General features: G+C 43.5%; 1 protein-coding gene across 1 annotated transcript in view; it reads right to left on the bottom strand.

The window, feature by feature from the left end:
* Nucleotides 1-2,885: 2,885 nt before the first annotated feature.
* TNFAIP3 (TNF alpha induced protein 3) overlaps nt 2,886-27,440 on the bottom strand; it is a 111,863-nt gene continuing 87,308 nt past the window's right edge. Inside the window, exons 10-11 of the transcript XR_012158061.1 lie at nt 3,843-3,927; nt 2,886-3,141 (exon numbers count right to left, since the gene is read on the bottom strand). The gene's annotated coding sequence lies outside the window, so the exon portion shown is untranslated. The remainder of the gene's footprint in view (nt 3,142-3,842; nt 3,928-27,440) is intronic.

Below are 27,440 nucleotides of genomic sequence, written 5' to 3'. Positions count from 1 at the left end.
CATTTTGTATTGCTCCATTACTTCCCACTAGTAGTGGTGTGGGATGGTTCTGGTATTGGTGCTTCAAGCATCTGTGTTTTTATTTAAGTTCAAACAAGCCTTTTAATTCCTCAGGGAATCAGTTATGGGGTCAGACAACACAAACCCTGGTTTCCTGAGGCAAAGCAGCTCAGGAAAACCAGATACCATGATATGTGGGTTTATTTGTTTAGTTTAACCTGAAAAGTGATATTTGGTTGCTTACAAAACCTGCCTACCCACTTTGTGCCACCATTGCCAATAATTCAGTCACCACTGCGTAACTTTGTTTCCTCTTTTATTCATAAAAAAATATAGCACTTAGAGGCAGAGATGAGATAGAGAAAACTACTTCCTTGTTTTTAACAGTCCATTTTTATTTCTCTCAATGCTTCTGTTGCATAGTTTAGTTGCTAAATTGTCAAAGGTGAACCAGAAATAAGAAGAAAAATAAACGGTCTTCAAATACCACTAAACATAAACAAGTATTATCACTGTGTAGTGTGCGCTGCAATGCAAGCGGTCTTAAAAATCCTGGGTGAGATTCTGGGCTGCTACTTAGAGGAGCAGCACAGGATTAGCACACTGCGGGAGGGAGACAAAAGTAGCTTTAAGACACCCTTTCACCCTTCAGATTCTGGGCTGCTCTGAGGGCTGGAGAGACCCCTGCTGTAATGTAGAGAGTTCTGATGAACTGTTTAAGTTATGTTTCAGAGTAACAGCCGTGTTAGTCTGTATTCGCAAAAAGAAAAGGAGTACTTGTGGCACCTTAGAGACTAACCAATTTATGTGAGCATGAACTTTCGTGAGCTACAGCTCACTCATGCCAGCCTCACCAGGTTGCCCTATGGACAGCAGCACTGTCCAAACCTCCATAAACCCATGTGCTGTGGGTCTACCCATGACCCGCCTCCTCTGCTCCTAAACCCATCCTTGGCATGTCCCCTATGCCAACGCCTCAGGAGTCCTTGAAGGACAGCCTGCTTCTGTCTTCTTCAGTTCCTGCACCATTGGAATTCTTCCCTCATCAAATCTAGGGCTTTTAGAGCCCCTTTACACCATTCCAGCCGTTTTACCTGGTATCAAAGGGCCAGAGCTGGTATGGGAATCTCACCTCTATTTACCCCTATGGCCCTCATCCCTACAGTATCCAATTGTCTCTATACTATTGAACTGATGGAATTTGAATTTAGAGTTATTAAACAAGTTAAAACAAAATCCCTTTCTTATTGGGCTCTTTCATTTAGTTCTATTACTTTCTGAGTGGAGAGGGAGAGTGTGTGTGTGTGATGTATATATAATATGCACACACACAAATACACTCTCACACAACCTCCCACCGTAAGACCTGTATAACAAGACACAACCACATTTTATAAAACATTTTCAGATATATTTCGTATTCCACAACACTAAAAATATATTAGAAGTAAAGACGTTTGCTTGCTGTTTTCTGTGTTATATATCCTGATTTTGTAATATTCCATCTTTTGCTTTAGGTGAAAAAATTATAGACCAAATCCTATTATCCTTATCAAACAACAACTCTCACTGAAGTCATATCATTTTCTAAGACTAATATTACCTTGTAATACATTTACCTCTCTCTTTATATACTGCAGATGATGAAAACTGCCACACTGAGTATTCCACACGATAAAATATGAGATGCAGGAATGAAACCTGGTCTTCCTTGATAAAGGTCTTGGACAATTAAAAAAAGTTAAGCTAAACAACCAGAGTATTATATTGCACTAATTTTGCAGCAGTGTAACTCCATTTACTGCTCTGAAGTTACACCTGACTTAGACCAACAAAATTGAGAGAAGAATCAGACCCAAAGCATATATATAAACCCTTGAGAATGGTTAGACAGAAGAGTTGTGTAATTAATTATTATGGTTCTTCCTGGCCAAAAAATTTAGAAAATATTTTGTATAAAAAAGTGACAGAGTGCAGTTTATGCAGATGCAGTTCGTCTGTTTAGGAATAAGCTGTTGCAGATATTTTCATGATGCTAACCATACTTAATAAATGATGGCCATCTGTGTCTTGTTTGAAACATGGTGATTGTATTTAATTCTATTTGGGGATAGGAAGGAAAGCAAGAGATAAAATACGCAAAACTACATTCCGTTGCAGTAGAACTCTGAAGCAAGAGAAGAGTGGGAAAGTAACTTGCAAATTTATTATTTCATATTAATGGGACTTCTATTATTCTTCATTTATATTCTGGTAGCACAATAGTTCACAGCTGACATGCACAGGAAGACACTGAACCTGCCCAGGAGAGCCTACAAATTATGAAGAGCTACAGCACATAATGTTTAGGGCAGAGGGATACAATTATCTTATGTACAATGTTATATACTTTCTTATTAAATGCACATCAACTGATGAGGTGAACACCACAGTTTGTTGATGAGAAGGAGAAGTATAGACAGAGGCAGTTTCAAGGCTAATATTTACAATGAAGGACAATGAATTTTGATGTTCACCAAACTATGAAGTTGAAATGGGCCTGATCCTTTATTTCCACTCCCCAAAATTCAACAGACTTCTGATGAGCCAATCCATTTAAGGAGCACAGGCAGAATCTGGCCAATAATTTGTTCACTTTTAATAGTTTGTAGTTTTCGGGGTGCAAGGGGAGGTGCTCAAAATACAGGTGGCAGGGATACATTCCTCTCAAAGGAATTGTATAAACTATCATGTGGGACTGAGGCCCTTGATATCTGAACAGAGCCTTAGAATTTTGGCAAACAAGGTTTCATTGCCCATGGACTCTGGCCCCAGTATTCAACACTCTGGACTAATCAACTTGCAGATGTTAGAAGATTGAACAAGAGACGGCAAGAGTCAACAGGTCAGCAGTGATTGATTTTGCTTTCATTGAATAAAGCATTCTAGGTACAGATTAACTTTACCTAGCTCAACATTTATCATCATTGCACTTGGTATTACATGCAAGCTGCAAGCACCTTGAAGCATATCCTGAATATTTCTCTCCTTTTACTGTAGCTTCTGTATACGTTTCTTTTGAACGCTTGCTTTCGTGTGTGCTGACACAGACTCCATTGGTTTCAGCACAGAAAAGAGAATCAGGAACTCCTGACTCCTTCTCTATAAAGAAAGAAAATATCACTTCATTACCTCAGACTATTGTGAGGATGATTTAGAAAACACCAAAACAGCATTCTTTAGGTGGTTAGTATTATTTTGTAGCTTCCTACAGCAAAAATCCTCAGTGAATAATAACAGACGATACCTACACAAACAATATATGAGAGAGAGTGTTTTTTATACTTTCACTAGCTATCACAAAAGCTTTAAGAAACAAGGACATTTGATTTGCAACCCACAGAAAATACTATAAATATAAATGATAAAGTAACTTGGAAGGAGGGTTTTTTTGCTACATCAGCATTTCTATACATTGGCTATGTAACTAGTTCTGGGGAAGTTTGGGTCAACAGCCAGTGCAGCACATTCCCAAGTGAGAGTCTTACAGAGTTATATTGGCTATTTGAACTGTGCAAGAACTAGTTCAAAAGTGCTATTGAATAATCATTAAACTAATGACTGATAGTGCCCATTTCAAGAAAAGGCTATTTTTAAAACAAAGGGCAACAGAAGGGTGTGGTCTGGCCATTGAGAAGTTAAAAAATACCAGAGTGCCACAGCAAATACTTTGGATAATTAATCCCCAGAAAATAAAGATTATCACAGACCCTTGGAAAGGATGCACAAGCTTTCTAAGCCCCATCGATGTGGGGAAAGGTGAGAGAAAGGAGAAAAAATGGTGGAAAGCCATGTTTCCCAACCTTTGTTCTGTATATCCTTTTGGTGCCTCCTCTTCCTCTGACACCCTGATTAGAGGAGCCAACCAGCTGGGAGCTACCCGGAATCCTAAAATGACAGACAAAACACAATTGTCTCTGGGAGAAAAATATCTTGTAACGAAGTTGAATCCCTTGCATGAGGATCTTTTGGAAACAACAGGTAGGAAATTGAGGCAGACAGGAATGGCCAAAGAAAAATTGGTGGCATAGATTCCATTGCTACAAAAATAAAAACCCCATTGTTAGAAAAATCAGGCCTCAGCCAAATCAACTTTAGGATGCTGGAATTTCCAATCAGAGGAGAAATTAAAAAGACATAGTGGAATGGGGGGAATAAGGGGAGAAACAAAACATCTCTCAACTTCTGTCTCTCAGTGTGAGGAGGACCTAGTTTCTAAATGAGGCTCTTATAGGGAAGGGGCAGTGAACCATGGTGGGCAGCACAGTAGAAGTCTCTGTATATCTCTTCAGGGACAGGGTAAGATTTTTAATGGCAGTGCAGAAAAGAGATCAAAAATAAACTGATAGTTACAAGCTTTTGCTATTTTCAGAACCTTAGTGCTGCTGTGACAACAAAGAAGGAAAGTAATGACCAGCATTCAAAAGATTTTGCTGCTGAAGTCATTCCTGCCCATTCCCAGCAAGGATCCAAATAATTTACTGAGAAAAAGCTGCATGTGGATGGGAATGTATGTAGCTAATATCAAAGATCAGATTACAAAATGTGCTGAAAACAGGTAGTTCTTCAAATGGACTTTCAGGTAGAAACAAAAGCAAAAGAACTGAAGAGAACTACAAAACTTTCAACCTGTAACGTAGTAAAATACCTTCTAAATTAGTTTGGAACAGTTTCTAGTAGTTAGTAGAATTTGTGTAGCAAATTTTAGGTCTTGATCTTTTCAAATATTTGCAGAGGAAATGCCCCTTTCACTATGTTTTCTTTGGGCATTTCCCATTTGCCCTCCAGAAGAAATAGTTTGCCTGATAAACCCTTAAAAATGTTTAAACTGAAGTAATCTTAAGGCTGTACTAAATCTGTGCATATTTCATTGTACAAACAGACACAATGGGTGAAATCTTGGCCCTGTTGAAGTCAAAGGCAAAACTTCCATTCTGTGGGGCCAGGATTTCTCACTATAAGCATAAAAACCTTTTAGGACTTGTGGCAAATTGCCAGTATGATTATGATGGGTCCCACACTTCCTCTTCGGGGGGGGGGGGGAGGAGTTGAAGTTCAGGACACAGTTTCCTGCCCCTGAACTAGGGTATCTACTGTCCCACTAGTAACCCAAAGAACGGTAGTGGAGAGGGAGGGACCCGGGCCCGCCCTCTACTCCGGGTCCCAGCCCAGAGGCCCTAGGGATAGTGGTAAACCACTTGAACTAGTGCTTCCTTCCCCTGGGCTACTTCCCTCTCCTGCTCTTCAGCTTGTGGGGCTTCCTGCTCTCTCTCTCTCTGCACAAGCCGGGTGTCTCTTTACCTAGGTTCTTGGTCTTCTAGCCAGCCACGGCACTTCTCCAAACTGTCCTCTACTTCAACTCCTCCAAACTGCTCTCTGCTCCAACTCCAGATCACTCTCTCCAACTCCTTCCCCTGGCTGATTGAAGCAGGGGGTTTTTATCAGGTGACCAGCTTCAGGTGCTCTAATTGGCTTCAGGTGCTTTTAATTAATCTATAGAAACCTTTCTTCCCTCTACAGGGAATAAGGCTTCTCTTCATCCTAGGACTTACATATCTCTCCTATATCACTCTCCTGCTGCCTTCTGGCCATGCTGTATCACATATCCTCCTCCCCTGCTCAACACCATGGGGTTGGGCTACTTGGGACGAGAGGCAATGTTCTCGTGACAAGCCATCAGTGTTGCCATGTTGGCTTCCGGCCCTATGCTATACTCAGAAATGAAAGGGTTGCAGAGATAGGAACATCTGGTCACTTTTGCATTCTTCTCCTTGTTTCTGTGCATCCACTGGAGCGGGGCATGGTCTGTCACCATTGTAAATCACTGTCCCAGTAGGTAGTAGCAGAGAGTTTCCATGGCCCATTTTACTGCCAGACATTCCTTTTCAATGACGGCCTACTTTTGCTCCCTGGGGAGGAGCTGCTGGCTGAGGTACAGGATCGGGTGTTCCTCCTCCCCTACCATCTGCAAAACGACGGCTCCTAGCCCTAATTCTGAAGCATCTGTTTGTAGGACAAATTCTTTCTTGAAGTCTGGGGCTATGAGTACTGGATGGCAGCAGAGGGCTGTCCTTAAATCTGCGAATGCTCCTTCTGCTGCATCAGACCATTTTACTATCTCGGGGCCCCAAGCCTTTATCAGATCCGTCAATGGCCCTGCTCTTGTGGCAAAATGAGGGATGAATCTCCGATAGTACCCTACTAATCCGAGAAATGCTCTGCCTGCTTTTTACGGACTGGCCGAGGCCAATCTTGTATTGCCTCCACTTTGTTCCATTAGGGTTTTACCAAGCCTCTCCCTACTACATACCAGAGGTATCTGACCTCAGCTAGTCCTATCACGCACTTCAGAGGGTTGGGCAGTGAGGCCGGTCTTCCGCAGGGTGTCTAGTACCGCTTCTACTTTCCCTAGGTGTGTTTCCCAGTCAGGGCTATGGATGACTATATTGTTTAAATAGGTGGCAGCATACCTGGCATGAGGTCGCAGTAATTTATCCAGAAGTCGTTGGAATGTTGCAGGGGCCCCATGGAGTCCGAAAGGGAGGATAGTGTATTGGAACAGACTATCAGGTGTAGAGAAAGCAGTCTTTTCCTTGGCATTCTTGGCCAGCGGAATTTGCCAATATCCTTTGGTCAGGTCCAGAGTGGTTAGGTATCAAGCCTTGCCTAACTGATCAGCTAGCTCATTGACACGTGGTATCGGATAGGCAGGTTCACTTTTACAAACTGTACTCTCCAAGTTCTGTTTTCCTTCCCTTACCAACCTCTGCTTCCACAAGGAACTAGATGTTAAATTCACTGAGAGACTACAAGTTCTATCCAAAGTGTCTAGAGATGAGAGTAGACCTGCCATCCCATGCACTCTCGAGAGATTAACTACCAAGCTGTTCTGCTCTGCAGACTCAGCTACCCAGTCTCCCCTCTCCCCTCTCGCTGTCACAGCCCTGCTGAGTCCTGTCCCTGGTCACTCCATCCCTGCCGTGGACTCACTTCCCAGCAGTGCCTCTGGACCAGACAAACCTGGTTGGTAGCTGACCTGCCCTGCCTGTGGGTCCCGTCCCCCCCCCGACCAGGTGTCTGTCACCCGCCACTCAGCATCAGCCCCTCATCCAGCCCTGTGTCTGAGGCATCGGTGAACACTATAAAGGCCTTGGGAAAGTCTGGGTTTACCAGTCCCTGGATTAGAGCCTCCTTCAACGCACAGAGAGCCCTCTGGCACTGCTCGGTCCAGACCAGCTCATCTGTCTTCTCCTTCTTACATAGCTCAGTGATGGGGGCAGCTAGGGAGCTCAAGTGGGGTACAAACCTCCAGTAGTACCCCACCATCCCAATAAAGGCCTGGCCCTGTTTCTTGGTCTGGGGAACAGGCCACTCTCTGGTTATCTCCACCTTACACTTTTCAGCTTTTACCGTCAGCCCTGCCTCCTTGATGCAGCCCAACACCCACTTCACCTGGGACACAGACTGTTCACTTACAGAATTAGCATGGAGACATTCCTTTTTCAACAACCTTGTCTCCCCAACAAGCTGACCAAACACAGCCACTTGGTTATAGGACTGTTTAACGTTCTTAACAGCTTTCACTCCATCTGAGACCTCAAATCTATCCACACCGGATCCTTCAACAGGAAAGTCAGTGGCTTCATTCACAACCAAAAATTTCTGACTGTTAGGAACTGAAACTTTCTTGATTAAATCACTTTCACACCCTTCAGTTGCAGTAAACTGCTTGCAAAGACTACCATGAGGATTCCTTTCCCTAGGGGCTTTTCTATGCAACAATTCACCCCTCTCAGAAATTCTGCCCTTACCCTCTTTACCTAGGGCTTGCTCTAGAGGAACACTTTCCTGAGCAACAACAGACTCTTTCTGGGTCTCACTTACATCCAGAATTACCTCTGGCCCATCAGGCGGATTCCTACACAATCCCCTTTCGGGCAAACTTACAGAGTTCCTAGATAAAAGGTTAGAAGCATTCTCTTTCCCTTTGCCACATACAAGTTCAGGAATCTTTTCCTTCTTGCTACAGGTTTCCACACCATCAGTAGGCAACAGGATCAAATCACCTTTATGCTCTCCTTGTGCCCTGGCTAGGATCTCACTCTGATTAGACAGAGTTGCTACACCCTTTCCCACCACCTAGATACTTAAGAAATGCCTAGAGGAAACTGAGGCACCCCTACAGTATTCAGAGGAAACATTAAGAACAGTCCCACTTTGTCACAACTGGCTTCAGGTGCTCTAATTGGCTTAAGGTGCTTTTAATTAATCTATAGAAACCTTTCTTCCCTCTACAGGGAATAAGGTTTCTCCTCATCCTGGGACTTACATATCTTTCCTATATCACTCTCCTGCTGCCTTCTGGCCATGCTGGATCACAGACTATATTATACCATCCTTACTCAAGCTGAGTAGTATCTTACTCCACAAACAATCCCACTAATTTTAAATGAGACTGCTTTGGGAGTAAGATAGTACTCAGCATGAGTAAGGATACCAGAATCTGGCCCAATGGGACTATTCACAGAGTAAGATACTACTCAGGCTGTGTAAGATTGGCAGAATTTGGCCATTAAAAAACTGGGTTTTAATAGGTACACCACTACCACCTCCTTCACAAAAGGACAGTGGATTCTTATCATTAGATACAATTCTAACCAGTATTAGACAGCTGCATGCATGCCCACCAGAAGAAATGTAGGTCCTTGGGGACTTTTTCAGTGGAAACTTAGGTGCCGAAAGGGTTAGACAGCACTGCTGCAGCAGCTGAGTGGAGGTTCTGATCATCTAAATTTAGGATGTAGGAGCCTAAATCCCATCCAGAGAGTTTGATCCAAAGATCAGCCAAGTCAATAGAAAGACTCCCATTGACTTCAATGGGCATTGGACAGGGCCCAAAGAGTAAAGTTTTGTAAAAATGTGGTGAACAAGTTAATGCAGGGAGAATCATGTGATTGGCAACTTATCAAAACCGTTAGAAGAATTACCAGGTTATTCCACAACAATGCATGCTTTCCTGTTATCTAAACCAGTTACTGCACAGTAACTGAACACATAACCTCAATCCTCCGACATTATTCTAGCATTGCACTGGCGACTTCTTAATTGCATTTGAATGTTTAAACTGATATTGTACGAAAGCAATTAATAAATACTTGTCTATTATTGCACTATAAAAAATCTGCATAGGACTTGTCTGCCAGGCTCCTTAATGATGAGGGCCACAGTCCAACAAAGCATAGGCGCCGGCTTCCTTTAGGCCTGGGGCTTGCTCAACCTCCTGCTTTGCCCCAGGCCCCACCCTCACCCGACCCCTTTCCCCAAGTCCCCATCCTGCCTCTTCCCACCCTGCCCCCTTTCCAGAGCACACCCCATCCCCGCTCCTCCCCGAGTCTCCTGCACGCCAAGAAATAGCTGCTTGCGGCGGGCGTAGGCACTGGGAGTGAAGGGGGAGCTGGCTGCCGGTGCGTGCTATGCACCTGCTGATTTTTTCCTATGTTGTGCTCCAGCCCAGGAGCACCCACGGAGTTGGTGCCTATGCAACAAAGCATTCATGGTCATGGGTAATTTTGGAACTATTTGAATGCTTAATGAAGTCACTGGGACCACTCACATGCTTAACATTGCTTTCGTATTTAAGTGCTTGCAGGTCAGGGCCCAGATGGCTCTCTATATCCCTTGCTTGTTGCATAGAAGTACTCGTGCTCCTGTCTATCAAGGTAGTTATAAACTCCTTCCTTCTCATCATCACATTTTAAAGCCTCCAAAATATTAAACTCTCTGTCTCTCTTCCTTCCTTAACACAAGAAGGTATCCCTAGCCTCTGTTTGCCAGAAGCTGGGCATGGGCGACAAGGGATGAATCACTTGATGATTGCCTGTTCTGTTCATTCCCATTGAAGCACCTGGCACTGGCCACTGTTGGACGACAGGCTGGTGAGCTAGATGGACCTTTGTTCAGACCCAGTATGGCCATTCTTATGTTCTAATAAAAATTTGAGTAGACTATAGAAATTTTGCATGTGTGTGAGAGTGTTGTGTGTGTGATGAATGTAAGGGAAAACCAAGTCAAACTAATTTGACATTTATCTAGGACTGTGGTAAGGTCAGTAGTTATACCTTATATTCCTCATGCCTTTCTTTTTACAGCCACTGCACAATCATTCACCATACAACTGTTCACCTACACCACCTGTTTCTTTGTAAAATGTTTCTTTTCAAGAGCACATTTGTATTTTCAGAACAATGCTGGTAGCACACAGTCATTTTAGGATGTTTGATAAAAGCATTATATCTTTAGAATATACCATGGATCATTTAAAATACCTTCCCTGGTGAATTATTCACATCACATCTCAAGTGACGGGGGCAGAGATAGTGACCCTGCAGATAGGATTATAACCGTCAGGTACAGCATAAGCAACAGGAACAGACAAACTCTTAATTACTGATTGTGGGCCAAATTCTGTGCACATTGCAAGGTGCAACTCCATTTTATTACAATGAGGTTGCACCATATAATGGAGGATAAATTTGGTCTCACTTTCATGCAAAACCTTTACAAAAATGGCATATTCGTCAGAGTTTTTCCACAGGTCTTTAATTGTGCAGTGGCCAAGACCAAGATGATATCAAATATATATTTTGGATCCTTAGACTCCCATTGACTTCAATGGGAGCAAGACTGGGCCCAGATGATGAAAACCACATTTGATCTGACACAGGTTTTTCAAGTTTCCCCATTCTGTTCTCCTTCTGTGTGGCAGTACTAGGTGTTCCCACTTCTGTTCTTTACAATTGCTATTGCCATTTGGAAAGCTGCTTCTTTAATGCTTACACTGGAGTTTTCGCCACACCCAACCATGACAAGGAAAGTAACCAAAAAAATTCAGACGCTCACACCTACAGTTAGTATTGACGCTCATAGTGTTTTCCTCTTTACCTGCCCTCTGGGTCTGTACTTAACCCGAGCATTTCACAACAAAGACTTGAAGTACGAGCAGTGAAAAGCTCAGTGACATTAAGTGGACTAGAAGAAGAGAAAAGCCTGGGGAGGATTTTCCCAGGCTGGCATGCTTAGAAAGAACCAATCAAAATGAAAAGTGAACAAAAATGACTAGGAGTCAGGAGCAAGCTACACTACAAAAATTTATGTCAACATACAGCTGCTACAGCAGGGGTGGGCTTACCTGGAGCTTACCTGTAAAGGCTCTAGGGCGGCAGCGGCATGCACCGGAGCCAGGACAGGCTCCCTGCCTGCTTGCCTTGGCCCCGTATCGCTCCCGGAAGCGGCCAGCACCACGTCCCTGTGGCCCCAGGGGGAGGGAGGGGGCAGAGGGCTCCACACGCTGCCCTCACGTGTGGGTACCTCCACCGAAGCTCCCATTGGCTGCGGTTCCCCGTTCCCGGCTAATGGGAGCTGTGGAGGGCAGTGCCTGTAGGTGAGGGCAGCGCGTGGAGCCCTCTCCCCCCCATCCCCAGGGGGCACAGGGCCATGGCGTTAGCCGCTTCTGGGAGCAGCAACCCTGTGGGCCGGATCCCAAGTCCTGAGGGGCCGGATCCAGCCTGTGAGGTGTAGTTTGCCCACCACTGTGCTACAGTAATTACATTGCACTTTGCTCCTTGTGTCAGTGCTGCACGTCCTCATCAAGAGCACTTGCACCGATTGAACGGTCAATCTGGGGTACTGCGGGATGGTTTCTGAAAGACAGCAACAGTCAATGTAAACAACATAACTCCATCGACACTGATGCTATGCTGCTCATGGCGGTGGAGTTATTAAGTCAGTTCAGCGGTCGAGTTACATTGGAGGGAACGAAATTGTAGTGTAGACACTTACTGAGTTAGGTTGACATAAGCTGCTTTGCGGCAACATAATTCTGTAGTATAGACTAGAGTTTAGTACAGGAGTCTCAAACTGGGGGTCGGGAGCTCTCAGGGGGTCGCGTGGTTATTACGTGAGGTGGGTCGCAAGCTGTCAACCTCCACCCCAAACCCTGCTTTGCCTCCAGCATTTATAATGGTGTTAAATATATTAACAAGTGTTTTTAATTTATAAGGGGAGTCGCACACAGAGGCTTGCTGTGTGAAAGGGGTCACCAGTAAAAAAGTCTGAGAGCCACTGGCTTAGTCGAACATGGAAATAATCTTTGAAAGCTTAAGAGGTATGCCTTCACTGCAGAATTAACTCAGGTGATCGGCATCTGAGCATCCACGTTCGCCTAGTTTGGATGTGAGCAGCCACATTGTAAAGCCATTCCTGAGTTACAGTTACTGTGTCCTCATTGGTGCTGTACTCACCCTGTGTGTAGCTAGAACTTCTTGGGGACATTCACTGGTTCATTATGCTGCAGTAAGGTGAGCTGCTACTGTGAATTGTGGGGGAACATGTCTGCCCTTCTGGGTGGAGGGCGGGGGGAGGTTTGTGGGAAGGCATGGGCTGGACTATCAGCACTTGAGTAGTTTAGCGAGTGTCCTTACCGCAAAGTGGGATGGTTACCAGTCCAAGTAAAAGCTTAAATTGGGTTTTAGCCATAGCCCTAGACAGCCCAGCTAGTCTGAGTTGAAAGCACCACTAAACTCAGGTGAGAGGGCTGTGTGTGTGGACAGAAGCAGAGTTAAAGGCAACACTGGAATAAGAACCTACATTAACCGCAGTGAAGACGTACTTAATGTTTTTTTCAGAGTAACAGCCGTGTTAGTCTGTATTCGCAAAAAGAAAAGGAGTACTTGTGGCACCTTAGAGACTAACCAATTTATTTGAGCATAAGCTTTCGTGAGCTACAGCTCACTTCATCGGATGCATACTGTGGAAAGTGTAGAAGATCTTTTTATACACATAAAGCATGAAAAAATACCTCCTCCCACCCCACTCTCCTGCTGGTAATAGCTTATCTAAAGTGATCACTCTCCTTACAATGTGTACGATAATCAAGTTGGGCCATTTCCAGCACAAATCCAGCACAAAAGAATAAATGGACACAAATCAGATGTCAAGAACTTTAACATTCATAAACCAGTCAGACAACACTTCAATCTCTCTGGTCATGCGATTACAGACATGAAAGTTGCTATATTACAACAAAAAAACTTCAAATCCAGACTCCAGCGAGAAACTGTTGAATTGGAATTCATTTGCAAATTGGATACAGTTAACTTAGGCTTGAATAGAGACTGAGAATGGCTAAGTCATTATGCAAGGTAACCTATTTCCCCTTGTTTCCCGCCCCCCCCCGCCCCAGACGTTCTTCTTGAGCCCTGGATTTGTGCTGGAGCTGGCCCACTTTGATTGTCATGCACATTGTAGGGAGAATGGTCACTTTGGATGGGCTGTTGCCAACGGGAGAGTGGGTTTGTGTGTGTGTGTGTGTGTGTATGTATGTGGGGGGGGGTGAGGGGGCCTGGATTTGTGCTGGAGATGGCCCAACTTGATTGTCATGCACGTTGTGGGGAGAGTGATCGCTTTGGATGGGCTATTGCCGGCGGGAGAGTGGGGTGGGTGGAGGTATTTTTTCATGCTTTGTGTGTATATAAAAAGATCTTCTACACTTTCCACAGTATGCATCCGATGAAGAGAGCTGTAGCTCATGAAAGCTTATGCTCAAATAAATTGGTTAGTCTCTAAGGTGCCACAAGAACTCCTTTTCTTTTTGCGAATACAGACTAACACGGCTGTTACTCTGAAACCTGTCATAAAGCATGAAGGGATGCCTCCTCCCACCCCACTCTCCTGCTGGTGGTGGCTTGTCTGGAGTGGTCGCTCTCCTTGCAGTGTGTGTGGTGGTCGGGTTGGACGATTTCCAGCACGGATCTGGGTTTTCTCGCTCCCCCCCACACACGCGCACATGGGCCCACTCTCCTGCTGGTGGTGGCTTGTCTGGAGTGACCACTCTCCTTGCAATGTGTGTGGTAGTCGGGGTTTGGTGGGCGCGTCTGGAGAGGGGGTGGGAAGAAGCGAGGGGAAATAGGTAACCCCTTGTTTTTTCCTGCCCCCCCCCTCGGACGCTCTTGTTGAGCCCTGGATTTGTGCTGGAAGTGGCCCACCTTGATTGTCGTGCACATTGTGAGGAGAGTGATCACTTTGGATGGGCTGTTGCCAGCGGGAGAGTGGGTTTGTGTGTGGGGGGGGGAGAAAACCTGGATTTGTGCTGGAAATGGCCCAACTTGATTATCATACACTTTGTAAGGAGAGTGATCACTTTAGATAAGCTATTACCAGCAGGAGAGTGGGGTGGGAGGAGGTATTGTTTCATGGTCTCTGTGTATATAATGTCTTCTGCAGTTTCCACAGTATGCATCCGATGAAGTGAGCTGTAGCTCACGAAAGCTTATGCTCAAATAAATTGGTTAGTCTCTAAGGTGCCACAAGTACTCCTTTTCTTAATGTTTTTTGTAGAAACTTACTGAAGTACAGCTGGGGGTCCACTCTGCTAGGATTTACTCGCTTCTTTAACACCAATTTCCATGAGTATTAAATGGAAAAGAGAAGAAACAAGACCCTCCAATTTAAATGATCTTTAATTATTCTTACAGCTGGTTCTTGGGTGTTATGAAATGCTTAATTAGTAATGGGGAAAGTACAATCTGCCTTGAGTATAGGGAGACACATAGCTGCGTTACCCCATGAGGAAACCAGAGAAGGCAGGGAGTTGCCCTTCAGTCCTTGCATTTGCCCTTGTTCTGGGCATATGTAAATTATTCTACTCCTTTACATGGAGCTGCTTACTCCTTCTGTGTACCCATTGGCTACTGTGGACAGCAAGTAGTGGAAGCTGGGCTCCTGTCCTTCTGCTTCCCACTTGTATCTACACCTCCCCATCCTTTTGCTTACAAAGGGAGTATTGGACAAGCACCTCTCCATTCCCTGTCCCCCACCCAGACTCAGCTGGAGTTGGAACCTGAGCAGGGCTGTCCAGAGAACAAGAGGCAGCTTTATTCTACTGCATGGCTGGGTAACAGCTGTGACAATCTAGCCCTAAATGAGGTGGTATATGCAGAAAAATGGAAGGAATTTGAGAAAACAAACAAGCTTCTCCCTTTCACAAAAGCCTACAGTCATGACATGGAATAAAGTTAGAGCAATTATTGGACTATGAAATACAGTAGTTTTGTTTGAGGGGGAAATGGTTGATCTAAGCTGAAATGTTCTAGCTTTGCCATCTAAGCCTCTTATGCCATTCCTGAACTGGAATGCCATCAAGGGTGGTCTCTGGTAAAGGTTCAGAAGAGCACCAGGGGTCTCAAAAGAGGGAGTTGATTTGTGTGGCTGGCCGAACTGAGCCTTTTCTCTGTGATCTCAGCCTTGAGCACAGGTAGCAGACTTAGGAAATGTGAGCCAAGATCATAAAGAAAATATTTAATTTAAATATGCTTCAGGGACTGCTTCAGGTGTCAAGAAGGATTTCTTCTCTCACATAACATTACACAGATCATCTAAGTGCACAATTGGAAGGGGAAAATGATGTTCTAACTTATTAGGCATTGCTGGAGGTAGTGTACTGGACTCACTGGACTAATGGTTTGTCCCCGTATGCTAAATTCTGCATCCCTAACATAGTTCTGTTAAGAACATAACAGTTCTGTGCTGCTAACATACTATAGCAATGTAAAAAGAGAAGCTTTAGTATTTGTGGCATGAAAGACTCTAAAACAACAAAGGAACACATTTGCAGAGGAGGGCAGTTTTTTAATGCTATCAAAGCCAAGATCACAGAAGGCTAAGCTTTGTCACATATGACTGGCCTTGTACATGAACTCCTCCTCACTTACTCTCCTGGTGTTGCTTATTATTCCTTTAATTTGCATGCCAAATCAAACACACACCAACTGCCAACAGCATTGTTGTGAACAATTAATGAATGAAAGCATAGTGATCATATTGAGCACTATAGACATTCTAAGTAGTATATTTATAGTGCTGCAGACTTACATACTTGCCCTGCTGTTACTCTGATACTTGCCCTAAGAGTTTAACTTAAATCTCACTCTCAGTCCTGTGGATGCTTTAGTTTTTATATCTGTGGGTGGATCATTGCTTTGCTCCAGAATGTTGAAAATGTAAGTCAATCTAAGAATGAAAGAGTAGAACACAAGTCCCAGGATAAACTCATATGCAATAGGCATTTCAAATGTAGGTGTTCCTATTGTTGTAGTAGTGTTTTATCATTTTGCTTACATTATTGCAATTAAATATTAGGTGTAAGTATTGTAATCCACCCTCAGTAAGCAAAATTATGAATTAGACACCTCAAATAACCAATGGCTATATCAGCTATACAGGAATGTCAAGATACTAGAAAGGTGCAGATCCTAGCTTACATGAATAGTTATAGTCCATACCCAAATAAAAATATACCCTGACATGAATTATTTAACTCTGGCATCTCTGTGGAAAAGCAACAATTAAAAATAAGATGGTTCCTCTTAAACTTTGAAGCAGTCAAATTATTGCACTGACAGTTTCAACTGCTTTAGAACAATATGACCAAACAGCCCTGAAAAGCTGAATCAGGAGAAAAATCCTAACTTGAAACCCCAGAGATGACACATTCACCATCCCCTCTTCAGCTGAAACTTTTTTTCCTTTCTTTGCCTCAGGCTAGGGCTGGGTTCCTCCACACCTCATTGGATAAGACTCACAAGCTGTAAAGCTTTAACATTAGTTACTGAGGAGCAGCCCTCCTGAGATTCCTTGAGGGCAATGAGACACTTAGCAAGGAAGCCAACTAAATGCTGAAATCAAAGTTACAGACAGCTTTCCCATGGTAAAGCAGTCAGAGAGTTTGGAACTTTATAATTACATTCAGTAGTCTCCACCCTTTTTTTCAACAATTGTACTCTATCAAATAGTCAATTACAAACTCATAGTGCAAATGATTCAAGCAAGCCAAATGTGACCATTTTGTGAAGGCCATAACAAGGTATAATATGACAAAGATTGTTGTGTAATAACACTGTGGAGTTCCTCAGCTATGTGACCTAATTAAACTTCTCTTTAACCCTACTGAGGATATATCTGGAACCACATGAGAAAATGGAAAAGTGTCAAAAAGGGGAAAGTGGAGGGGCGATGGAAATAAAAAAGGATCTTGATCCTATTGGTCATGCATTGCTGCAACAGTACATGAATGCTGCAATAATTCAGGCTGCCAGTTATTTTGATTATGGTAAATGTTCTGCATTCTGTAACTGCAGTGAAATATTATGTTGGGAGGTAATGGGGACTGGGAAACACTGTGAACATCAAGACTAGAACAAACACCACAGTTGTTCAAAGTGACCTCATAACATTAAGCTTTTTTTGGTAGGAAGTGGCAGGTGTAAGAGATGCTCACTTTGGGTTTCACCATTGACCTCAATTTGGTGGTTTGCTTGAATAGGGACTACAAGACTGGATCTTTCATTCATTTTATTAACTGCAAAATGTCTTACATCACCTATAAATAAACACATTTTTCTGAGTGTTGCCAGTAGCAACCCCAACCCTTCCTCCTTTGATTTGTTAACCAAATCAGTAATTTACATCATGACTTTGGATTCAATATGCCTCTCCCCCTTGTTTTTGGTTTTAATTTAAAGATGTTGCTCTATGGGGTTCTGAGACAACTATTTTTTGTTAAGGCCGTCATAAGGGACAGTAGCCATACTATCAGACTGCTAGCAACCTGCAAAAGACTGAGCTAACGGAAGCACTTTTCAGCAGATTTGTGGCTCAAAGAGTGAAAAGGGTTGAGAACCACTCGTCTATAGTATGGTTTGGCTACTATGATTTTCAGGAAAATAAACATCCACTAAAGAAAGCGTTCTAGAAACCGGCTAGTACCTGTCTTCTTTTATGATAAAAGACGCTCTCTGTATGAACCTGATGAAATAATTAGACCCTTTGATAAGGCTGGAATTCATCTCCCCTTCAGTTATAATATGTTAACCGCTCTGGAACCCATTTAGGAATTCTATGGTATGTAACTTGAGAGTTATTAAGAAGCGCACATTCACCTATTCCATCACAAGCTTTACTGCAGGACTCCTCTGCATCTCAGTAGATCATAGACTATCAGGGTTGGAAGGGACCTCAGGAGATCATCTAGTCCAACCCCCTGCTCAAAGCAGGACCAATCCCCAATTTTTGCCCCAGATCCCTAAATGGCCCCCTCAAGGATTGAACTCACAACCCTGGGTTTAGCAGGCCAATGTGCAAACCACTGAGCTATCCCTCCCCATCCTGCAGTCCATCATGTTATTCTTAACATTCTTATTGCATTCCAGGCTTATATTGCCTCCAGCCACATCACTGGGTACATCGCATGGATGAAAAGTCCTGTCCGATATGTAAATTACTTTCAAATATAACTCCCTGCACCAAATCCATGCCACCCTCAAACCCTGCACACACAAAATGTTCCTACACCCCTTTCTTTACTCTTATCCACCAGCTGAGGTATCTGCACACTTTGATAAGATCATCACCTCTAAGTCTCTTTTTAAACAAAGATATTTAGTTCTTTAATCTTCTTGAGTAGAAGCTTCTTTCCATATGCTTCTGGTGATAAATATTACCAGCTGGGAGTGCAGCTCTGGGGGGGAGGCAGGGATGAGGGGTTTGGGATGTGGGAGAGGGCTCTGAGCTGGGACAGAGGGCTGGGGTGCAGAGGAGGGATGGGCTCTGGGCTGGGGGTGCAGGCTCCAGGTGGGGCCAGAAAGGAGGAGTTCAGGGTGCGGGAGAGGGCTCTGGGCTGGGGCAGAGGGTTGAGATGTGGGGGGCGGAGGGGTGAGGACTCCAGCTGGGGGTGCAGGCTCTGGGGTTGGGGATGAGGGGTTTGGAGTGTGGGAGGGAGTGTGGGCTCTGGAGTGGGGCCGGGGATGAGGGGTTTGGGGTGAAGGAAGGGGCTTAGGGCTGGGGCAGGGGGTTGGGGAGTGGTGGTGAGGGCTCCAGCTGGGGGTGTAGGCTCTGGGGTGGGGGTGTGGGGTTTGGGGTGCAGGAGGGGGCTCAGGGCTGGGGGTGTTGGGGGCTGCAGGGTGTGGGCTTCAGGAGGGAGTTTGGTGTGGGAGGGGATTCCAGGCTAGGGCAGGGGGCTGGGTGCAGGAGGGGCGTCGGGGTGTGGGATCATGGCAGAGTTTACTGCAGCTCCCAGGAAGCAGCTGCCAGGTCCCTGCAGCCCCTAGGCGCATGGGCGGCCAGGGAGGATCTGCGTGCTGCTCTCGTGTGCCACCCCCACTCCTCCCATTGGCTGCAGTTTGTGGCCAATGAGAGCTGCAGAGCCGGCACTATGGGCAGGGGCTACGCGTGGAGCCTCCCTGGCCACCCATGAGCCTAGGGGCCACTAGAGCCTGGTGGCCGCTTCCGGTAGTCACGTGGAGCTAGGGCAGGCGGGAAACCTGCTTTAGCTCTGGGCCCCCATTGCACTGCTGACCAGACTTTTAACAGCCCGGTCGGCAGTACCGACTGGAGCTACCAGGATCCCTTTTTTGACCTGGCGTTCCGGTCGAAAACTGGACACAAGGCTGGCAACCCTACTTTGTGGATCTGGGCCTTGTTGCTTTCTAGCTGAGTTTGAAGACAGACCAAGGCTCGCTGGTTAGCTGCAGGCCCCTTGGTGCTTAAAGGGGAAGGACAACCTGTTACACTGAACAGCATTGAATTTTACATTTAGAATAGTAAAGTGGTTTCTGGCGCACTTAAGGACAAAGTAGGCATCATAAAGTGAGCCCACACTAGAGAAGAAAGACCTGGTACTAAGGTCTAGTCTCAGTTCCACAGTTCAGTTTAGCTTTGAGAAACAATCCAGGAGTGCAAAGTAAGAGAATTTGAATGTAGCGACACTTGATTTGAAATGGGCTCCTGAAACACATGCTGCTGAGAACTTCCTAACAGTAAGAATAGTAGGACAATGGAATGGACTGCGTAGGGAGGTTGTGGAAGCTCCTTCACCGGAGGTTTTCAAAAGGAGGCTAAATAGCCCTACCTGTCTTGTATGGTTTCCATACAACAACTCCTGCATCTTGGCAGTGAGTTAGACTAGACGGCTCTTGTGGTCCCTTCTAACCCTATGATTCTATGATTATAAATGTGATAAAGTCATGATCACTTGTACGTAAGATACCAAAAACTCTTAGTTCTGTGATCAGTTCCTCTTCATCTGTTAGAACAAGGTTCAATAAAAAATCCCCCTGTGTTGGCTGCATTACATTTTGAGTTGGGAAATTGTCATTCATAATGTTTAGAAATTCCAAAGATGTTTGTAGCCTAGGGTCCTCCACATCCCAGATGAGTGCTCTAACCAAGAGGCTAAAAATTTAGGTCTGATGCGTCACATGATTCACAGGTCATGGGAGCTTCATTTTCCTCACATGAGGAGGAGAATTGGCTATGTCACAAGTAGGGCTGAGACCCATCTCCCCTCAAGGGGCCAGCCACTCTGTGACACTTACCAATACCGCACTGATTAGCCACCAACCGGTAGCTGTCTGGGGAAGCCAGCTTCCAGGTGGCAATAGTAACCCATTTCTGGACTGGTTTGGCCTCCCTTATGTGCATGCATTGGCACTGGAAGGTTGGAGCAAGCTCCTCACACAGCTCTACAGTAGCTGGCTTCCTCATTCAGCAGTTCTGGAGCCACTGCTGGTCATCCCAGGTCTGCATGGTGATGCAGTCCCATACCTCTGTGCTTATAGCTTTGCGCTAGAACTGCTAGCCCACATAGTGGGGAATTCATAGCTATTGCAAACAGCATCAGCGGTCTCCACTTAGCCATGTCAGCATACATGGTCTCTTCACCAAGACCTGCTGCTATCAAAATGCCCTTCACCTGCATCTTACTGCATTAACAGTGCCAAAAGCAGACATGGGACATCATCCTGAGCTGGATCCATGCCTTGGCACCAGCTGGAATGGACAACAGTGAGGAGCATGCAGAGTCAGAATTGCTATAGTTTACTATGTTGACAAGTGTCACAGTTTCAGGGTAACTGCACATGATTCTCTCCTTCCAGGGTCCGCTCCAGGCATTCCCAGTCAGGTCTCAGGTTCCCCCACTGTCACCTGTTTTTGGGACGGATTCCTGACCCACTCCCTTCTGATCAGGGTGGGTGGAGACTGCACAGCTCCCTGCCTCACACTATAATATCCCCAGCAAGTCAGACTGCCTAAAGATCAGCACCTATGCTTTGCTTTCTTTCTTAGGTCTCTGAACTGTGCATTGCCAGCAGTTACAAGTTACCACACAGCTCTTTCTAAGCAAGCACATTTATTCTTAAGGTGCAAACATTACAGAGAAAAAAACATCATAAAACCCAACAAACAGATATAAAACACACACTCTCGGGAAAGACAAACATTCTTCCATGATATAACTCCAAATGATTCTTACAGCAGCTTAGTTTATTGCAGTGCTAAGATTGTGTGACACCTTTCATTATCTGTTGGGATGGACGTATATAAGCAAGAAGCTAATGAGCTTTATTAAGGTAGACAGATTTTGATGGAGGTGAGCATCAGACATTAGAGGTGAGCATCACACAATAAAGTCTACTTTTGAAAAGTCAGTTTTTGTACAATGTGTTTAGTGGAGGTGGTGTAAAGGAGAGTGAGCTTGAGTTGTTATTTTAACGAATAAGAGTCAAATTTGTGCAACCCAGAAGTGTGTACTTGAGTGCAAAAGGTAGAGAGGAAAGCATGTGCAATCACTGACTGAGCACAGAACTGGGAACTAGGAACTCTTGAGTCATAGTCCTGACCCTGCCAATGATTCACTGTGTGGCCTTGAGCAAGCCACTTATCCTCTCTGTACATCTGTTTCCCCATAAAATGGGGACAAATTCAATAATATAGGCTTGCCTAGCTCACAGGGTTGTTGCCAGGCTTAATGTTTGTAAAGCACTTTGAAGATGTACAGTTGTTAAATTGTAATCAGTAGTTAGTTATAATTGGTGTCTAATGCTGCCAAACAATCACTGAGACTGTTGTTCTTCATGATACCACCACACCCTTTTTCCAAAGACAACACCCAAGTAGCACCGGGCATTTACCAAAGACACCACCAGCCTCTCCTGGAGAAGAATTCATTAGTTGTTTCTATTCCCTTGTGCCTCAAAATCCCAATCTGTTCACCTCATCAGACATTCAGGTGGCTGGAACATGTAAAGTCAGCCTTTGCTTTAATTAAAAAAAAAAATCCTCTAATGTTTTACAGAAACTGTGACACCAGAGATACTGAATACAACAAAGAGCAATCTGTATTACTATGCAGGAAGCTTGCCATTTATTTTGCAGCTGGTTCAGAAGAGCAGGTGCATTGCCAGGGAGAAACTGTACATAGAGTCATAGCAGATAAGCTATGCTTTCTTACCTGGGTGACTTTATATTTTTTGCAGGTTAAGTTTAAAGGTCTGAAGATCTGTACATTAAAGTGTTTAAATTAAAGTCTACTGCAACAGGCTTTGCATCAGTCAAACTCCCTTTCCTTCTCTCAGTTGAATATAGAGAGGTCATTGAACTAAGGGAAGAGATATTAATTATTAACATCACTGTAATATCAAACTGTAACTCTCCCCACTTACAGTACAGCTGCGGCTAACTAGTTTTTGGTTGGGAACTTTGCTGCACCACTCTGTATATGTACAGATACATTTGTTTTGGTAACTGAGCAACACAATCTCTCATTGTCATAATAAGAGAGGGTGAGTCATGAGGGTGTTGTTTGGGATCAGCAGTACAGCTCAAAGAAATTTCATTCTCCCATTAAACAACTGGGAAAATTTAGAAAGCCCCAGCACTAAGCTATGAAAGTAGTAATATAATAATGTATGTGCATTTTTAGAAAGGAGGAAGTATTCAAACAGCAAACAATGTACACAATACTGGAGAAATGAGAGCAAGGCTGAGTCTTGAAAGGATTTTTGTGACTAGCCAGAGGTGCAAGATTTAGTCCTTGAACAACACCTATCGAATACATGAATATTATAATTACCTCTGGCACCTTTGTCAAAATTAATCTGGCCTGTATTACACAAAGGCAGATTTGGGGGGCGTAATAGGGGCAAGGCAACAGTCACTTGATGAACAGTTGGCTTTAATGCCTTTTAATGCTGTCCACAGAATTAGCAGTTTTGAAAACTGGAATTAGCTTTGGAGGCAGTAGTAAACACACCCAAGTAAACGATTAATTTTTATCCGGATGCAGAATGTTTTGGTGGTTTAAACTAGATGTAAAGAAAAGTATATTTCCCATAGCTAATATTTATACAGCTCTTCCTATTCTCTATGACTAAAATCTGAAAATGAAGAGTGGCCAGTGCTCTATTATTATTTATATTACTGTAGCACCCCGAGTCCCATTTTGCTAGGCTATGTAAAAACACATAATGAGACAGTCCTGGCCCCAAAATAATTTACAATCTAAGGCCCTGATCCTGCAAAGATCTACATGTTTACTTAATTTCATGCACTGTGTGTAATCACATTAAAGTTAATAGGACTACTGACAGAACATGAAGTAATGTACTACAAATGGGAAAAATCCTGCTTAAATTCTTTCAGTTTCTACTTTTAAGAGACTAAAGAGACTGTTTGAAACTACCGACACATGCTTCCTTAAAAAACATTCTTTGCCCAAGACAGTTATTAGGGAAATTCCAAGCTGGAATTTTGTTACATAAAAATAACTGATTTAAAATTTGAATTCGCCTCTGCCCCAGTGTATCACAAGTTGTAACCTGACCAGTTTAAACAGTAAAAATATAAAAAAATGAAAACAAGATGAAGCAGGTAGAGTGTTGGCACCGAAATCTAGACATCCCCTTTCTAACTAGGAGTTTAATTTTTGACTACAAAGGTTTTTTTACATTAGATATTATCCAATGTGGGTAAAGTGACAAAAACTTGTGAGCTCTGTAGTGGCAGAGCTGGAGTGGGTGATGTCCCTTTTAATTCACATGCAAAACAAATTTTTTTCCATAACACAGCAGGTGAGTTGGAGCCAGGACCACAGGGACTGGTGAAGAAAATTACTCCTGGAACCAGGATTCACTCCCACTACCTTGTGATAAATTAGTGGTGGGGAGGAGGAGAAGCTTTCAAGGCCATTTCCTGAACGCAGTCCAAAGGAGGTCTTTCCCAATAAAAGCATAAACTCAGAACAACTCAGGAAGGTTTGCCTGTATCCAAGGCAAATCCTTGAAATAGAAAGACAGCTTTGCCAACTTGTGTGGTTTAATCGTGAGTCCAATAGCTGGTGTTTTTCTGCAAGCCCCCACATTTGAAGTCATATGATTATGTGAGACTCTCATCTGTCATTTAAAAAAAGTTTCTAGATCTCCCGGTTGCAGAGAAAAACTTGAAAATATGAACACCAGAGGCTCAATAACTGGAAGCCAAATGAAGAGAGCCCAACATTATTGCTAGTTAAAATGCTCATTTTTAATCCAGTCATTATTTTTGTGGCCTGATTCATGGTTTTTGAATGCTTGGGGTTGGCAATACTGGAAAGATCAGTTTTGCCTGGTCAGAATGAACCATGAAAAGGGCTTTTACTTCCACAGTCTCCAGATCCTAGAACTGACTGCGGCAGTCTGCTAGATTCCCCAGGCTACACAACTTTTGGTAGTTTCTTGGGGGATTAGGTAACTCCCACCAGCTTGGCCCAGCCACTTTCTCATCATGGACCCAGTCTCTGGCAAGCCCTGCTTTGAGGGCCGTAAGTTGTGGTGTCCTGCTATAATTAGAGGTAAGCCTGGGGTCTGCAAACCATGTCATACCTTCTAAGAAGACTACTAACTACTGTATAAGTTCCAATATATCACCCTCCCACACTATCTGTAATAAATATCCATCTCCAGTTTCAATGCCAAAAAATATTTTTTACAATAGGGAAAATAAAAGCGTATAGCAGGGCATAAAAAAAATCACAATCTTTTCCCAACAATGTATAAATATAGGTTTCAGAATAGCAGCCGTGTTAGTCTGTATCCGTAAAAAGAACAGGAGTACTTGTGGCACCTTAGAGACTAACAAATTTATTAGAGCATAAGCTTTTGTGTAGCCCACGAAAGCTTATGCTCCAATAAATTTGTTAGTCTCTAAGGTGCCATAAGTACTGCTGTTCTTTTTAATGTATAAATCTATATCTGTAGGGGCTCAGAATCTGCTGGCTTCCTCTCTCTTTCCCTGCCCACACTAAACAATAAGCAGAAACCAAAACAGCCACATTATCAGTTTATATTAGTTTTACTAGATTTACATTCAGTATAATATATGGGGTTTTTAAATTATTTAAATGTTGGGAACTGTATTCTCTTTAACAAATAAATTCTCTTTTCAAGCAGTTTAACAGAAGGCAAAATTATTATCCGTTTCTCTTAAAACAATCCCAGCATTAGTTGATTTGCATCTTTGGTGCTGGACACAGCAAAGATGCCAAGGATTGGCTGACCCCTGGAAACTGAACTAACCTTTCACCCAGAGGGGCGGTCCCTCCACCTCAGGGCTGGAGTATAGTCGGTAAGTTACAGTGGCAGGGAAGCTTGCTCTCTCATTTCCCATGCTAGAACCACTTTGTGAATAAAGAAAGGATTTAATCATTTGGCACGGTTCATGTGGAATTAATTCACAAAATAAAACAAGGAGAGGTAACAATGGATCCTAGTGTCTGTCTTATGTTTGATCATTTTACTTGGTGTTGGTCTGTGTCACAACTTCAGCACAGATTCACAGAGTTTAAGGCCAGAATGGATGGCTATGATCCTATAGTCTAGCGTCCTCCAAAATACAGGCCATAAACATAGTATAAGTAGGTTTTTTTTTTTTTTTCCCTTTTAAATAGTATGTCTGTCTTGACATATTCAGCTCCCTCCCCTCTTTCTCCAGGCCAGTCTCTGACTGCCACTCCATCCTCACTCCCACTGGCTACTTATCTGGGCAGTGAAGGGGGCCAGGAACAGAGACAGGCAGCAGGGAGACTGATTGAAAGCTTGCAGAGCAGACACGTGTCCCCCATTGGCAGTGGGAGGTACTAGAACTTCACAAGACTGCCAGGAGGCATGACAGGGCTTGCACATAGGTGTGCGTCAGTGAGATTTGTTTTGTTTGGGAGCCCTGCATCTACTTTTATGGGCAACCCTGCTGCTCCCACTGATGTCATATTGTCAACGATAAAACTCTGGTTGACTAAGTTCAAGGGCAGCAGGATCAAGCCCCTGATTTTCACCCAGTTCCTCAGATTGGTTGACGGGCATGAAGAGGTCCATTAAGTTGCGCACAGTCACATGGGGCCTGATCTTGCCCCATTGAAAATAAATAAGTAGTACAGGGTCAAGCCCACACTGAGTCATTGTCTCAGCTCAGTTTGAAACCTATGATCCTCATAGTTTCCTCTCCTTTGTTCTAACCACTGGGCAGTTCAACCTCCCTTATGATGCAGCATTAGTCCTTTCGTCTATACATTTGATTATGTGTCAGTGTCTTTTCATCCTAAAATTGTCATCTATAAGCACATACATATAAATTGTTTTATTTTTACCAATAAAGCTCACAGTCATACTGCCATCACTAAAGGAGTAGCTAAAACATGATGCTCACTAATTATATGTCACTATTAAGGATAACACATATTCTGAATTCTTAATTAACTAATTAAATACTAGCTGACATCTGTAATTAGAACATACACCATGCATATGTTTGTCATTAAACTGGTATATAAATGAACCTGCTATAAAGATGAGCTGAGTGATGACAATCAATACTTCTTTCTAAATGCTAAACTCAATTTTTGTGTTTACTTTTTTGGCATAAGTTTGTCGAAAGAAATTACAAGGAATCTTTTATTCATTTTATTGGAAAATTGGTTCTCTGAAAATATTGTAACAAATTTAAAAACGACTATATATCATTCCAAGAAATTCCTTGAATCTGAGCCTTCACAAAACGTACATCAATAAACACCAGTTAGTTGCAAGGGCATCTGTTTTAATCTGAAGGTACATGGGAGTTACACATATTAATCCTTGATGGTTCCAGGCAAATCTAACTCTGAGACAGTGCTGTAGAGCCTGGCACTTATTTATCATTAAAATGTCTTCAAGATTATGAGTTTCATTTAAAAAAAGGAAAGGCAGCATGGTTGGGCAGATTTAGCCCAAATGGAAATGGATAATAGGAGCTCCCAAGTTCTAGCCCTAGCTCTGCCAATGATTTATTGTATGACCTCGGCTAAGTTACTTGACCTCTTTGCATCTCAATTTCTGTTTCTGGAAAATGGGGATTGGAACGCATACCTACATATCCCACTGAGATGTTGCAAGGATTAATTATTTAATGTTTATAAAGCACCCTGAAGATGTGAGCTACTATATACTTGCACAGCATTATTATTATTATAATACGTACATATCAAGTTGCTCAATTAGCAG

Source organism: Lepidochelys kempii, chromosome 3 (assembly GCF_965140265.1).
Source record: "Lepidochelys kempii isolate rLepKem1 chromosome 3, rLepKem1.hap2, whole genome shotgun sequence".
In the NCBI taxonomy this organism is placed as follows: Eukaryota; Metazoa; Chordata; order Testudines; family Cheloniidae; genus Lepidochelys; species Lepidochelys kempii.
Note: the sequence above shows the minus strand (reverse complement) of the source record. Positions and strands in the feature narration are given on the sequence as shown.